Genomic DNA, 15052 nt, shown 5'->3' with positions numbered 1-15052 from the left:
ATAGGGAATGGCAAAGGACACACCGACAAAGGAGATTAATCAGAACTGACTTTGACAAGCACTGTGGCAATTGGACAATTAAAAGAGACATTCGGATAGCGGGGAAGAAGAACAGACTGGGGAGGGGGGTAGAGAGAATGGTGTAACAATGAAGGAATGAAAACCCAAAATCCCTGTAAATATTCATTAAAACTAATAAAATTTAATAATAGTAATAAAAAAAAAATAACATTCCATTCTGTCTGTTCCTCTACCTTTCCCTGGAGGTAATTCCTAGTGTTTTAGCTTTCCAAAAATATTCTGTGCTGTCTAAGCCGGCTTCCTACATTATGAATATTTTTGCACATTGTGCATTCTGTTATATACCTTACTGTAAGAATGTTATTTCTCAGTAGCTTGGTGATTATATAGCATATATAGCATCTTCTCATACATTCTTTTCTTTTTTAGTGCTTCTTGATTTTTCAGTTTATGGATTCTCACTATTTAATCAATCTCCTACTGATGGATATTATAGTTATTTCCAGTCTTTTGCCATTACATGTGAAGCTATTACAAATAGACAAAATTCCGAGAAGTGAAATTTATGGGTTAATATATATGTATGTGTAAAAAAAGTATGCTAAGTCTTGGGACCTGCAGCATTTGATCTTCGCAAACTTTACAAGGGACAAGAAACTTAATCAGCAGAACAAAGGTAATTCTTATGAGGTCACCATGCATACACCACACCCTGCACCTTCTTCTAGCACTTCTAACACCACTCATCCCTCTCAAGACTATCTACTAGGCTTATAATTTGTTGCAGTGGCTACACAGAACTCATAAACAATACCCAAGATTTGAGGGTTTATTAGGGAACTCTCAGGATATAGCTTTTCAGTCAGGTCAGCCTTTTTTTCAAGTGTGCTTGCAGGCAGGCCTCTCTCTCTGATCTTAGCCTCTGCCCTGCCTGGAAAAATATTACAAAACTCTTTTACTTCTGCCTATTATGGTGTCTTTCCCTAATCCTCCTGTTGGCTTGGCTCCATGGCTATGGCTCCATGGGACTGCTATATCCAGTCAGTCAGCTTGCTTCATGTAGGTGCTCTGTCCTCTGCTGCTACTCTGGTGTTTAGATCATGGTCTGTCTGTCTTTGGCAGGAATTTCTCTGACCTGAGTGAATGCACAGCACATTCTCTGCTTCTTGATTCCTGCTGATAGCGAGATTCTCCTTTATCCTGTTGAATATACACAGTTTAAACATGAAAAAATGGCAAGACCGGCCATCCTTTTCATTAATAGTCTGGAGACCTTGGTTGCTTTTTTCTACCCACCATGTAGCAAAAAAGTCAAAGGCAATAGACTAGGAAAGCCATTTTAAACAATAAATCTTCTGCACCACAGTTCACACACCAGCCTCTAGTTGATCACCATGGCTGCTGCTGCCAGTGCTGCAACCATCTGGGCTGCTGTGTCATCTCATCATCTCTGTGCAGGAGTCTTAGATCCAAAAGATACAATGCTATACCCTCTGCTTCTTTCTTGATGGTAGGGAGATTCTTATTTTCTCCCTCTGAGCTTGCTTACTTAAAAAGGATAGCAAACTGACCGATCGCTTTGTTAGTTTATCACAGGTTATTTGTATCATCTATCCAGGCATGTGGTGAAAGTAATAAAGACATTGGCCTCAAAGAATCACATCAAACAAGTCACAACAGCCAAAAATGAGTTAAATTTGATTTATTCTGCCAAATTGCTAGATGTTAAAGCTATTTATACTCTTATCAGTAATAGTTAAGAATGATTCTTTTACTCACTCTCATCAATATGGTAAATGGCGTTTGTTTTTTTTAATATTTGTCAGTCTTACAGGTGAAAATTAGTATGTTGTTGTGGTTTTGTATTTATCTTATTATCTTATTAGGAGTGAATTTTCATATGCAGAAGTATTTTAATTTCGTTTTCATGTATTACTTAGCTGTTTTCTCCCTACTTTTCTATTGCTTTGCTACTGTTTCACTGTATATACTGAAAAACTAGACTTCTGATTTTGACATATTTTAAATCAGAATTTTTTTTTAAGTGGAAGAGAGGTCTCATTTTCCTCTGTTTATTTCAAGAGAACAAATAATCAACCATCAATTCTGTACAAAAAAAGGTGAAGTCAGGGCAGTGGTGATCTTGAGCCAGCCCCTTCCCCTCCCCAATTTTTTTTTAAAATCAGAATAAGACAAAAAATCCCAAACTTTGGGAAAAAAATTACTATGGAAAAGTTGGGGAGTGTTTCCCAGACCCCCATCTCCTCCCCACCCCCCCAACCCAGACGGGGGTAAGTAGGGCCTGTCCCTGGGGGTGAGGACGAGTGAGGTGTCGGTGGATTTAGTGTTTGGCACCCAGTGGGGCTGGGGTGGAGTCTAGAAGGAGTCCAGGGGGGCAGGGCGAGGGAGAAAGACTGCCTGGTCCCATTGTTGTTGTTGTTGTTATGTGCCGTCGAGTCGTTTCTGACTCATAGCGACCCTATGCACAACAGCCCTAAACCCTGCTCTATCCTGCGCCAACCGCACCGCCTCTGACACACCCATCCCGATTACCCCAGTCACTGAATCAATCCATCTCATAGAGGGTCTTCCCCTCCTGCATTGTCCCTCAACCCTCCCAAGCATGATGTCCCTCTCCAAGGACCCGTCCCTCCTGGCAACATGCCCAAAGTATGTCAAACGAAGCCCCAGAATCCTTGCCTCCAAAGAGTTGCTTGGTTTAATCCTCTCCAGGATGAATATGTTTGTTTTCTTGGCAGTCCAGGTACATTCAATACTCTTCTCCAGCACCACAGCTCAAAGGCATCAATTCTCCTTCTATCCTCCCTAGTCATTGTCCAACTCTCTGATGCATAACAAGTGATTGCAAAGACCATGGCCTGTATCAGGTGCACCTTAGTCTCCAGAGAGACACCTTTGCTCTTGAGTACTTTAGAGAGGTCCCTAACAGCAGACTTTCTCATCACGATATGCTTTTTGATTTCCTGACTGCTGGTGCCAAGAGTGTTGACTGTGGAGCCGAGCAAACTGAAGCTGTGAACAATCTCAATCTCTTCGTCATCCATCCTGACGCTGCCAATTGGTCGAGTGGTGAGAATCTTTGTCTTCTTGACATTGAGCCTCAGTCCATACTGAAGGCTGCAGTCCTTGACCCTTCGCAGCAGGTGCATGAGGTCCTCCTCAGTTTCAGCAAGTAGGGTTGTGTCATCTGCATAACGGAGATTGTTAATAGACCTTCCACCAATCCTGATGCCACAATTCTCCTCATAGAGCCCAGCCTCTCGGATAATCTGCTCTGCATACATGTTGAAAAGGTATGGAGACAGGATGCATCCCTGGCGTACACCCTCCCCAATTTTGAACCATGCAGTGTTACCCTGCTCTGTTCTGACTACTGCCTCTTGGTCCAAGTATAGGTTTCATATTAGCACAATTAAATGTTCTGGGATTCCCATTCTTCTCAGAGTCAGCCACAGTTTGTTATGATCCACACAGTCAAATGCCTTTGCATAATCAATGAAACACAGATAGACATTCTTCTGGTATTCTCTGCTTTCAGCCAAAATCCATCTAACATCAGCAACAATATACCTAGTACCACGACCCCTTCTAAACCCAGCCTGAACTTCCGGCAGTTCTCTGCTGATGTGCTGTTCTAATCGTTTTTGGATGATTTTCAGTAGAATCTTGCTTGCATGTGAAATCAATGACACTGTTCTGTAGTTTCCACACTCAGTTGGGTCACCTTTCTTTGGAATGGGAACAAATATAGATCTCTTCTAGTCAGTTGGCCAAGTGGTTGTTCTCCAGATTTCTTGGCACAACTTGGTGAGCACATCCAGGGCAACATCTGTTATCTGAAATACTTCAATTTGTATACCATCTATTCCTGGGGCCTTATTTTTTGCTATTTCCTTCAAAGCAGCTTGAACTTCTTCCTTCATCACCATAGGCTCTTGCTCATATGTTATTTCTTTAAATTCCTCTGTATCTGCCAATTCCTTTCTATATAATGACTCCGTATATTCCTTCCATTTTCTTTTAATACTTCCTGGATCATTTAATATTCTGCCCAAAGCATCGCTGATTACAGCAACTCTAGGTTTGAATCTGTTCTTCAGTTCCTTGAGCTTAAGAAATGCTGAGCGAGTTCGGCCCTTTTGATTTTCTGACTCTAGCTCCTCGCACATTTCATTGTAGTATTTTGCTTTGTCATTCCGAGCAGCCTTTTGGAATCTTCTGTTAAGCTCTTTAGGATCTTGAATTCTTCCTTGTGCTTTGGCTTCTCTACGCTCCAGTGCAATCTTCAGAGTTTCTTCTGACATCCATTTTGGTCTTTTCTTCCTCTTCTGTCTTTGTAATGACTTTTTGCACTCTTCCTGAATGATATCTTTGACATCCTCCCACAACTCATCTGGTCTTCGCTCATTAGTGTTCAAGGCCTCAAACCTGTTCCTGAGATGATTCTGAAATTCAGGTGGTATGAAATCAAAGTCATATTTTGGCTCCTGTGGATTTGGTTTAATTTTCCTCAGCTTCAGCTTGAACTTGCATATGAATAATTGGTGGTCTGTTCCACAATCAGCCCCCGGCCTAGAAACTTTTTATAAAAATCAGGAACCAGAGAGAAGAGAGGCATCATCAGAATTAAAAATGATATAGTGAAAAGATTTTTTTTTTCTTCTTCAAATGACAACTACAGACAGCTCAGGTCCTGACTTTCTTCAAGACCTTAGGCCTCTCTTGCCCCCTAAAACCTGGAAGGAAGGCAGATGGGGAGTGGGAAGAGGTTGGTTCTTTTAAAATGCCGCCCCTGGCTGGGCAGGGGGCTCCCGTCTCTCATCATCATCCTGCGCCTCTGGCTGCCATTGCCGCTGCCGTGGAGAGGGGTCGTCAGGCCCGGGCTAGGCTGGCAAACTCAATTTCTTCCCCTTTAGGATTTTGGTGATATAGAGGTAGAAGTAGAGGACAGTCTGCACGAGGCTGGCCACGATGGCGATGAGGTCAAAGAAGCCCTCGAAGTGGTAGCGCCAGATCCAGTTGACGAGATAGAGCGTACAGGTAGTGGGGATGGTCTCCGCCTCGCCGGTCTTGCTGACCATGTACAGCTGCGGTAGGATGGCCACCGACTCCAGGTAGATGGAGAAAGTCCACAGAATCTCTACGGGGGTGAAGTCATGGTTGACCAGGAATGCCAGGATGGCTGTGGGGACGACGAGAAAATCCACCTGGAATATGTCATGGTTCCCGTCGTAAGTGGCTTTGAACTTGCTGTAAATCATCCAGACTATAGTGAAGGAACAGGCGATGTAGACCACCTTCATGCACGTGTTGTACAGGGAGATGTAGTTGGTGGAGAGGTCCAGGTAGCAGGCAGTGAACAACATGGCAAACAGGACCTGGCTTTTCCCCGAAATCCCAGCACAGGAGCGGGACTTCCAGATCTTGAGCAGCAGCAAGGTGATGGCCAGGAGGTGGGAGAGGTCTCCCAGGAATCGGAAGAGATTCATGGTGGGAGGGCGCCGGTGGGGCTGCGCTGGAGGGGGGACAGGCTGGCTGGGCTGAGGGGGGGCCCCCTGGGGCTGTGTGCAGGCGGGGGTTGAGCTGGTGGGCGGGAGAGGGGACCCTCGGTGGCTCAGCTCCAGGAAGGGACCCGGTTGGGGAGCCGAGCCTGCGCTGGTGGCGGAGCCGGAGCTGGAGAGAGGGAGGTGGTGGCCCAGAATAATCTTTTAAATAACAACTTAGCATTATTTCAAAACTTCAGTGTTTGGGGTGATACAAATCTCCTTAAAATACTGTACAACTACTAATATACTGAAACCCACTAACCTGTACGCTATAGATAAGTGAATTTTATAGTGTATAGAGTACCCCAGTAACATTTCTGGGGTGGGGGTGAGGCAGCCTTCAATGATTTAGCATTATTCTTGGGATGAAGTTCAGAATCCTTTACCTAGCCTCACAAGTCTCAGGTTTCACTCTGAAATTTATCAGTCTTTGGTCCTTTATCAAGGATTTCCATAGTTTGAACTATTATGAGTTAAACAGCACAAGTCTTATATTAAGTGACCTTTGCTGGTCTCCATAGACTCAGCCTTTTCTCATTTTTAAAGCCTTTTTATCATAGATCTACATATGTATTTGATTTGTATTTCCTCTAACATAATGTGCTTTTTGACTCTCTTAAAACATGACTTTTTCTTGTTAAAAGCTTCCTTTTTGCACACCCATGTTTATCGCAGCTCTGTTCACAATAGCAAGGAGTTGGAAACAACCCAGGTGCCCATCAATAAACGAATGGGTAGAGAAGCTGTGGTATATTCACACAATGGAATACTATGCTGCATTGAAAAACAAGGAACTCATTCAGTATTATTCAAAATGGGTGAGCCTGGAGGACATTATGTTGAGTGAAATATCTCAGTCGCAAAAGGACAAATATTGCATGGTGCCACTGCTGTAAAATGGGACTGATATCAGGGTGGGGGTAAGATTGAGAAAAACTGGATAAATTGTGTATACTGCACTGAAACAGATGAGGGACTGAATAATTTAAAAACAATGTATGATAGGGTATTGTGGTTATCAGAAGAGTCCACAATTAAGGTTGCATAGTGGAATGTACTTGGGGGGGGGAGGGATTATGTACCAGGGAGGGAGTCTTTCTTTTACTTTTGAAAGAGAGGAGCGAACTGGGGGCGGGAGGAGAGGGCTGGGCAGGGAGAGAAGTGCAGCAATGAATGAATGGAAATCCAAATTCTCTGTAAATGTTCATTAAAATTATTAAAAGAAGAAAAAAAAGGTTCCTTTTGTTTCCTTGCCTCATTTTGCCTTGATACCTCATGTCCATATTTCAGGTTTCTTTTTCAATAATCTATTCCTAAGGAAACCTTCCTTTGAGCCTTAGAATAGGCTAGATTTCCCTATCATATACTCTCATAGTATTCCCTTTCTCAGAAATTTGTCATTTATGATTATTTGTCTTCTTGGAGGTTAAGCTCCTTGATGGCTAGAATCTTGGATCTCTTGGTTATTTTTATATTTCTAGATCTGGCACAGTGTATTTCACTTATGCTAGAACTTGATTAAAGGGATAGACTAATTCTTTAATAGAACAAGTAACGGTTTCAGGGTTATGTAGAATGTTTACTGCATAGTAAGTGTGAAATGTTAAAAAGGTAGGGAAAAGAGAGTAATTACCAACTAGATCTAGTATAGGCAGTATGGTTATAAGCACAAACTGAACTGGGATTTCCTTGGGAAAATAGGCTGAATATGCTATAGGTCTATAACCAAGGCAAGGTTTCCTTCTGTGATAAGTAGGAAAAATAATCTTGCTTACTTTCTAGGACAGTTTTTTTGTGTGTGTGTTTTTTATAATTTTATTATTTTTGTGTGCGTGTACCGTCAAATCAGATCTGACTGGTACAGGAGGAAATTGTCCCTCCTTCCCCGGCAGAGCATCTGGTGGATTCGAACCATTTGCCTCTGGGATTGTAGTTGCAGCTCCTTGCCACTAGGCCACCAGAGCTCCCCTTCTAGGAAAGTTTTGAGGATTAAAAGTTGTAAGGCACTTAAGCACAGGACTTGTCACAAATACACACAAACTATTTAATATTCATTGCTGTTTTTATTTGTTATTATTCATTCTGGTCATAACAACCCAATGTACAATGAAATACTGCCTGATCTGCACCATCTTCACAACTGTTAACATATTTGAGCCCATTGCTGTAGACATTGTGTCAGATGACCTAGTCATAGGAAGTTCTGTTGGCTCAAATCCACTGTCTGCTCCAAGGGAGAACGAGAGGCAGTCTCATCCCACATGATTTAAAGCCTTGGAAATCCACTAGAAGGTCAACCCTGAGTTGGTTCCAACTCCATGGCAATGAATTTTTTTGTGGTATTTATCCTACTTTGGTAAGTGTAATAGTCTTCTCCAGAGACTTGTCCTTCCTAATGACATGTTTGAAGAATATGAAATGAAGTTTTGCCAGCCTTGTTTCCAAGGAGCATTATTATTATAGCAATATGATTTTTAATAAAATCATCTTGGAAAAGTAGAGAATCAGGGAAAGAGGGGAAGACCTTCAATAAGATAGATTGACACAGTGGCTGTAACAGTGGGCTCAAGTATATCAGAGATGATGAAGATGGCATAAGATAGAGCAGGGTTCATAGGGTCACTGTGAATCATAGCATTCAACAGCACCTAACAACAACAATTCTTATTATTATTAATGGTATTCTGTGATATTTGTTGTTTTTCATTCCTGAAACAACAACTCAATAGTCTGAAATGCCCCATAACTAATCCTCCAGTGGGTTTTCAGAGTTTGAAAATAACGTAGGAGGATATTGCCTTTCTCCTGTGGAGCAGTTCATGGATTTGAACCATTCACCTTTAGGTTGGCGGCACAGCTCCTTACCCATTAGGCCAGCAGCACTCCCCTAATATGTTGTTTACATCTTTGAAACCCAATGGTGGGTCAGCTATATATGAGATACTTCTGACTTGATGGCAGTGAGTTGAACTGTATTTTTTTTTTTAAGTTCTCTATGATTCCAAGAATCAACCATATTTGGTGGTGGTGGCCTAGTGGTAAGAAGCTATGCAGAAATCCCAAAGGTTCAAATCCACCAATTGTTCCATTAAAGAAGGATGGACAGTCTTCTCAGTGATTTACTGCCTCTGAAAACCTTCTGGAGGGTCAGTAACAAGTTCTGACTTGACAACACACAACAACAGCATTAGAGAAAGTAAGATTGTCGCTACAAATCATCTAAGTTTGAGATAGAATCAGGAAAGATATTTCTGGCATAGAGAGGAAACAGAAATGACATCTGTTAAAAACACTGTCTATAACCTTTGAATTAAATGGTCATGGTTGTGCTGACTGTCCAGGAACAGGTTATAATGAAAGTAAAGCAGACACAGCTGAGCCATTTTCAAAGTCCCAAAATGAAATGAGAAGAGCCACTAAGCTGATAACAGCTGCCAAAATTAATTCAGAGAAGCCTAATGGGATAGAGGAAGTGTTAAGAAAGCTTCCAAAAGAGGAAACAGAAAAATAAAGATTACATTTTAGATGTTAGAGGAAGACTAGAGGAAAAAAGATTAAATAGCCACCACTGGTCTGTTAGTTTATTGTAGTGTAGTGACTATGTGTTGTTTTGATTCTGGGAGCTATGCTACCAGTATTTTTAAAATACCAGCAAGGTTGAACAAATTTCAGGAGATTTTCTAAACTAAGACAAGGAAAAAAAGGCTTGATGATCTGTTTCCAAAAATTAGCTGGGGATAACTGTATGGACTAGGACCTCAGCAGAATATTCTCTTATGTAGTGCTGAAGATGAGCCCTCTAGGTTGGAAGAACTCAGAGTACACAGTGGCTACAACAATGGGCTCATCCATATAACCATCACAAAGGTGATGCAAGACTAAGCAGTGTTTTATTTGATTGGGCATAAGTCACCATGGTCAATACCAAGATGAAGTAAAGGAATGAAAAGGAAATGCTATGGGGAAAAACCAGGAAAGAGATAAATTCTCCTCAGAAAAGAAGATTAAGAGCATGTCCCTCTGGAAAGAGAATTCTCAAGTCTATAAAGAAGAAATCTCGGGACAAACAGTAAACACATTTTAAGAAATAAATGCTGAAAAAGGCCAAGGAAAGCAAGTATAATCAACATTTATAGTCCCACATATTTGGCAACTCCAAGTCCCAAGGACACAAGGATAAGAAGAACAGTAAGGCCTAAGGCAGTATAGGTGATAACAAGAAGAAATAAATGAGGGTGCAAAAAAAGTCTTGAGAGATAATGAAAATTTTATGGACAAGGGAGCTCTGGTGGCCTAGTGGCAAGAAGCTTCACTGCAATCCTGAAGGTATGTGATTCGAATCCACCAGATGCTTCACTGGGGCCAGTCAAATCCTACTTGATGGTACACAACAAGAGAAAAAGGGGAAAAAAGTAAAAATTTTATGGAAAAATAAGAACTATTGATAAAGCGCACATTAAGGTAAGAGGATATATAGTATAAAGAGTATAGATGATAAAAATCCAAAGTATTATTCTGCAGGTAATTAAGTAGCTATCACTGGCGAGTGATATGCTAGGCATTGGACATAAGAGTTGAATTCTCGTAGAGATACCATTCCTATTCTTGTTCGGTTCTCATTTCCAGTAAGCCCTGGGGGTGTCAACAAAATAAAAGGATATTCTTGTTTGCAGTAACACTGCATTTAATAAAGGAATGTTTTCTTTTTTAACATTCTGGCATAAAAGGGTATTCCCAGTAAACTCCAGATCTAGGCAAGACATTTGAGCATGTGGATTTTTTAAAGACATACTGAAATGTAGGTTGGAATCTACCTGACCATAGATATAAATAGGCAAGAGATAATGTTTGTGACTATTTATACCTTTCTCTTATCCCCCCAAAAAAAGAAATTTGAAGAGAAAATAATTATTTGGTATCTCTTTCATATTGTAAATAAAGAACTGTAGAAGGGATTTCCACTCTCTTGAGAAAACTCTGAAAGTAACCAGAAAAGAACCAGTGAACCCAGACAAAAAAGGTCCTTTTCTAAAATAAAGATTAAATTGTTTTTCTTTGAGCTTATACAACTATTGCCTATCTCAAATAGAAAAAAAGTAGAATATTTCTATACCATTGCTCAATAGTAAGTATTGTGAAAAAGTGAAGGCAGCCTCTTTCCTAATCATACAGTAGTATTAACTCACATTAATTCTCAGCACATGGGAAGTTTTGGCAGAGTAATTTGTAGATAAGCAGATTTCTTTTAGAACATGAGGAAATTAAAACTGTGAGGAGGGATAATGAAAAAGGAATGGAGCATCCTTTTGAGTGTGACAGACAGTAGTGGCAGTAGTAAAACTTAAGAAGATTCTCAGAGGAAAGGTTAAAGCCAAAGACGTTAAAGAGCCAGAGACCTTTTCATGTGCAAAAAGATCAATGAAAATCATAAAACAAAAACATAGTTGAAGAAATAGGGCAAATATTAAAAATAAAAAACTAAATGTGTATGAAGAGAGGGAAAGGAGATGGCTTTAACGTTGTGGTATCAAAAAGATGAGCAGGTAATTTAGCAGTAGTCCTCTAGATTCTGAAAGTGAGCAACATAATAAAATTAGTGAAGAGGGAAAGATTTTCTGGGGTTTAATGCCCTGCCAGCTGGGCTCTGTAAGATCATTGACACAGCAATTCAAAGGCATTTATATGGAAAGTGATATGACAGCACAGTGAAACTGGTGTTAGCAGAAAGTGAGAGAAATTGAAAACTGGTCCCACTGGCTTTACTAAACTGTGTATATACAATTTTTGTGAGAATCTGCTGCAAAGATTTACAGGAATAGTAGGGAATGTGAGATGTCAAGGGCAACAGTATGCCATAAGGGGATTGTAAGAAGCTAACAAAAACAATGAAATGGTTGTGCACAACAAAGGCATAAGGTGGGAAATGAATACTTGGATTAAGAAAAGGCTTTTATTTAGATAAGTTATGATTTTTCTTTTTAAAACCTGTAAAGTATCATTTTCCAAATAAATTTTTTAAAAATAAGGACTTATTGTCCCCCATTCTCAGAGAAGAGGATGAAGAGGAAAAGTAAAGGGATAGGAAGAGTAAAGCAATACTGCTCATATAACTAATCCTTCACTTATCTCTTTCTTAAAAATATACTTTATGGTGCATAGCTGAAAGTTTACCCAGGAAGTTGGATTTCCATGTAACAACTTTTGTAAATTGCTTCATACATAATATTGGTTAAATTTTTCACAGTGTGTCAGCATTCTCATTCTACATGTTCCCATTTATCTAGCTTCCTTATCTCTCTTTGCCTCTAATCTTTGCTTTTGGAGCAAATGTTGATGATTTGGTCTCATATAGTTGCTTAAAGATACATATTGCTTGTGGATGATATTGTTCATTTTATAAACCAGTTATTTGACTGAAAGGAGATTGACAGTAATGACTTTAGTTCTATTTTAGGGTGATATTCTTGAGGGTTCCTCTAGTCTCCATCAATAGGTCTGGTCTGTGTTAAGGATTTAGATTTAATACATTTTTTTCCTCTCATTCTATTCAGGATTTTCTATTGTGTCCTTGGTCAGAACAGCCATAGTGGTAGCCAGATGCCATCTAGTTCTTCGACAGCCATAGTGGTAACCAGATGCTATCTAATTCTTCTGGTTTCAGGCTGGAAGGGACTATGGTTTGTGTGGGCTAGTTCCTTTTAGTCTTTGGTTACCTTTAATCTCTTTTGTTCAGATGGGAAGGGATTAATATATTTTTGATAGTTACTTCTGAAGCCCTTTATTTACTTATTATTTTATTATTTTGTGTCAAATCGAATCTGACTGGTGCATCCCCAGCAGAACATCTAGTGGATTTGAATTGTGCACCTCTGGGATTGCAGTGCAGCTTCTTGCCACTAGGCCGTCAGAACTCCCTTAGAGCCCTTTATTTTTGTAGTCTGTTGGTTGAAATTCTTTGACCTATTAAATTTTTTTTGTTTTTATTTTTTAGAATATAACTCGACGGCACATAACAACAACAACAAAGATATAAAAGAGATAGCTTGCATCAGATGTACCTTAGTCTGTAAACTGACATCATTGCTCCTTAACACAATTGGAGAGGGCCTTGGCAGCTGAGTTTTCCCAGGGCAACATGTCTTTTGATTTCTTGACTTCCTTTACACTGAGTGTTGATTGTGGATCAAAATAAAAGGAAAATGTTGACTTCAAAGTTTTCTCAATTTATCATGATGTTCTTCATTTGTCCCCTTCAGGATATGTCCCTCACCATTTTTTCTTCTAAGAGGAATTCTGAGTATACTTTTTCTAAAACAGGTTTATCTGTTCTTCTGACAGTCCATGGTATATTTAGTATTCTTTGCCAATAACACAATTCAAATGCATCAATTGTCATCGTTGTTATTATGTGCCATTGAGTTGACCATGACTTACTGTGACCCTGTGAACAGTTCTTCGCTTTGCCCTATCCTGTGCCATCCTCATACTCTTTGATATACTTAAGCCCATTTTTGTAGTCACTGTGTCACTCCATCTTGTTGAGGGTCTTTGTTACACTGACCTTTGCAAACATGATGTCCTTTTCCAAGGACTGGCCCCTCCTAACAATATGCCCAAAGGATGATGAGACAAAGCTTCACCATCCCTGCTTCCAAGGAGCACCTTGGTTGCACTTTCTCCAAACATATTTGTTCTTTTGGCAGTCTATGGGATACAACCTAGTGGGTTTTTTAAATATACCCACTCTTACTGACATGAGTAGATTCCAATAATGAGGTCATTATTAGAAAATTGGCCTTATTGGGGAAAAAAGAGAATGGTAACATCGTATCACAAAATGGAAGATTATTACATAACCCACCAGACTACTGAGAATATTGACCCCGCCAAGCTGGCCTATTACTTTGACTATCACAGCCAGCATTACTCTTGCTCCTTACCTCAGCATGCATGAGGTAGTTGTTGGTAGATTATTTTTGTGACATGTCAAATAACAGTGTAATCAATGTGTGAGAGGTTGGTGTATTCATAAAAGTGTGCAACTACCACTAATTCTAGAACATTTTCATCACTCCGAAAAGAAACCCCAGTCTCATTAGGTGATAGCTCCCTTATTTCCCTTCTTCCTGGTTCTTGAAACCATTAGTTTACTTTCTGTCACCATCTATTCTGGCCATTTCATATAAAAGGAATCATACAATATGTAGCTTTTTAGGTCTGGATTTTTCACTTAGCATAAATAATGTTTTCAAGATTCACCTATGTTATAGCATGTATCAGTAAGTTATTGGGGGTTTTTGTGAGTATTGAATTGTCTTTTAAGTTTCATTCTTCAAAGCTCTGCAGTGCTCTAATGGAAATGAATTGGGGAGCTCTAGGTTCCTACCCCTGCTTCAGTTAATCTATTATTTGTTCAAATATAAACTTTTATTTGAAATTGTAAAATCACTGGTTGTCAGATTGAAGAAAAGACTCTTACCTGAAGCTGAAGGATCTTTTATTGGTTCTTACACATTAGCCAAACTGTACTTTGATGAGTCTCCATTTGTACCTCATACATTCTTGACACAGTACTTATTCTTTTTGTATTATTATTTTTTTAATTTTAATTTTTATTAGTTTGCATACATAATTATATACATGGTATTTGACACTATCCTTCATTCACATTGTGTTCCATAAAATCATTCACATATGTTTTGTTTTATAACATTAATCTCCATTGAGTTATGCCCATCATTACCCTATCTTTTCAGGTCCCACCAGATCTTTCCGATTTTCTTTACCCCCTCCTTTCACCCATCAAATTGTGTAACTCTGATTTTGCCCCTACCCATCCTCACCCCTCTGCTCCCACCCCTTACCCGCTTCCCCATACCTTTTCTTTATTTGTTATCCTGTTTTTACAATATTATCCTATGCAGTATTTGTCCTTATGAGACTTAGTTCACTCAGCATAATATAATGCTCTCTTCTCTTCCAAGTTGTGTAGTATTTTTTAAAGCCATTGCTCCTGAGTGCTGCATTGTATCCCACCATGTGAATGTGCCACAATTTCCCAATCCAGTCGATTATAATTAGACATTTGGGCTGTTTACATATTCTTGTGATTGAGAATAAACTGGCAGTGAGCATTGGTGTGCAGTACTTATTCTTACGTTATCTCAAAATAGTATTATTTCAATTATTTTCTACTACTTAAACTTTTACATAGGCTTCAATACCTAGTTCAGATAAATCTTCTGTAAAGATTTTTTTATAATCATCCAAGCTAGGAATCATTTCTGAATTCCTGTAATAATTATATTGCCTAATGATTTTTTCTGATTACTCTCATGTTTTCTAGTTTTATATTCTCCCATTCATTACCTTTATACAGTAAGTGTTTTGATTTTTTTTGTTGTTGTTTGATTTTTTAAATTTACTGTTTTATTGGTTTTCATACAGTAATTTATATATATTAT

At 39.4% G+C, this 15052-nt stretch overlaps 1 protein-coding gene and 1 pseudogene across 2 annotated transcripts in view; one reads left to right on the top strand and one right to left on the bottom strand.

Moving 5' to 3' along the window:
• The window catches only part of LOC102873576 (protein CASC4-like), a 141261-nt gene that overhangs the window by 36066 nt on the left and 90143 nt on the right, over nt 1-15052 (top strand). The window lies entirely within an intron of this gene.
• LOC102873176 lies at nt 4926-5531 on the bottom strand (annotated as a pseudogene).

The sequence above is a fragment of the Elephantulus edwardii genome, unplaced genomic scaffold, assembly GCF_000299155.1.
Source record: "Elephantulus edwardii isolate Elephantulus edwardi_28Jun2011 unplaced genomic scaffold, EleEdw1.0 scaffold00026, whole genome shotgun sequence".
In the NCBI taxonomy this organism is placed as follows: Eukaryota; Metazoa; Chordata; class Mammalia; order Macroscelidea; family Macroscelididae; genus Elephantulus; species Elephantulus edwardii.
This window is presented reverse-complemented; position numbering and strand designations above follow the sequence as displayed.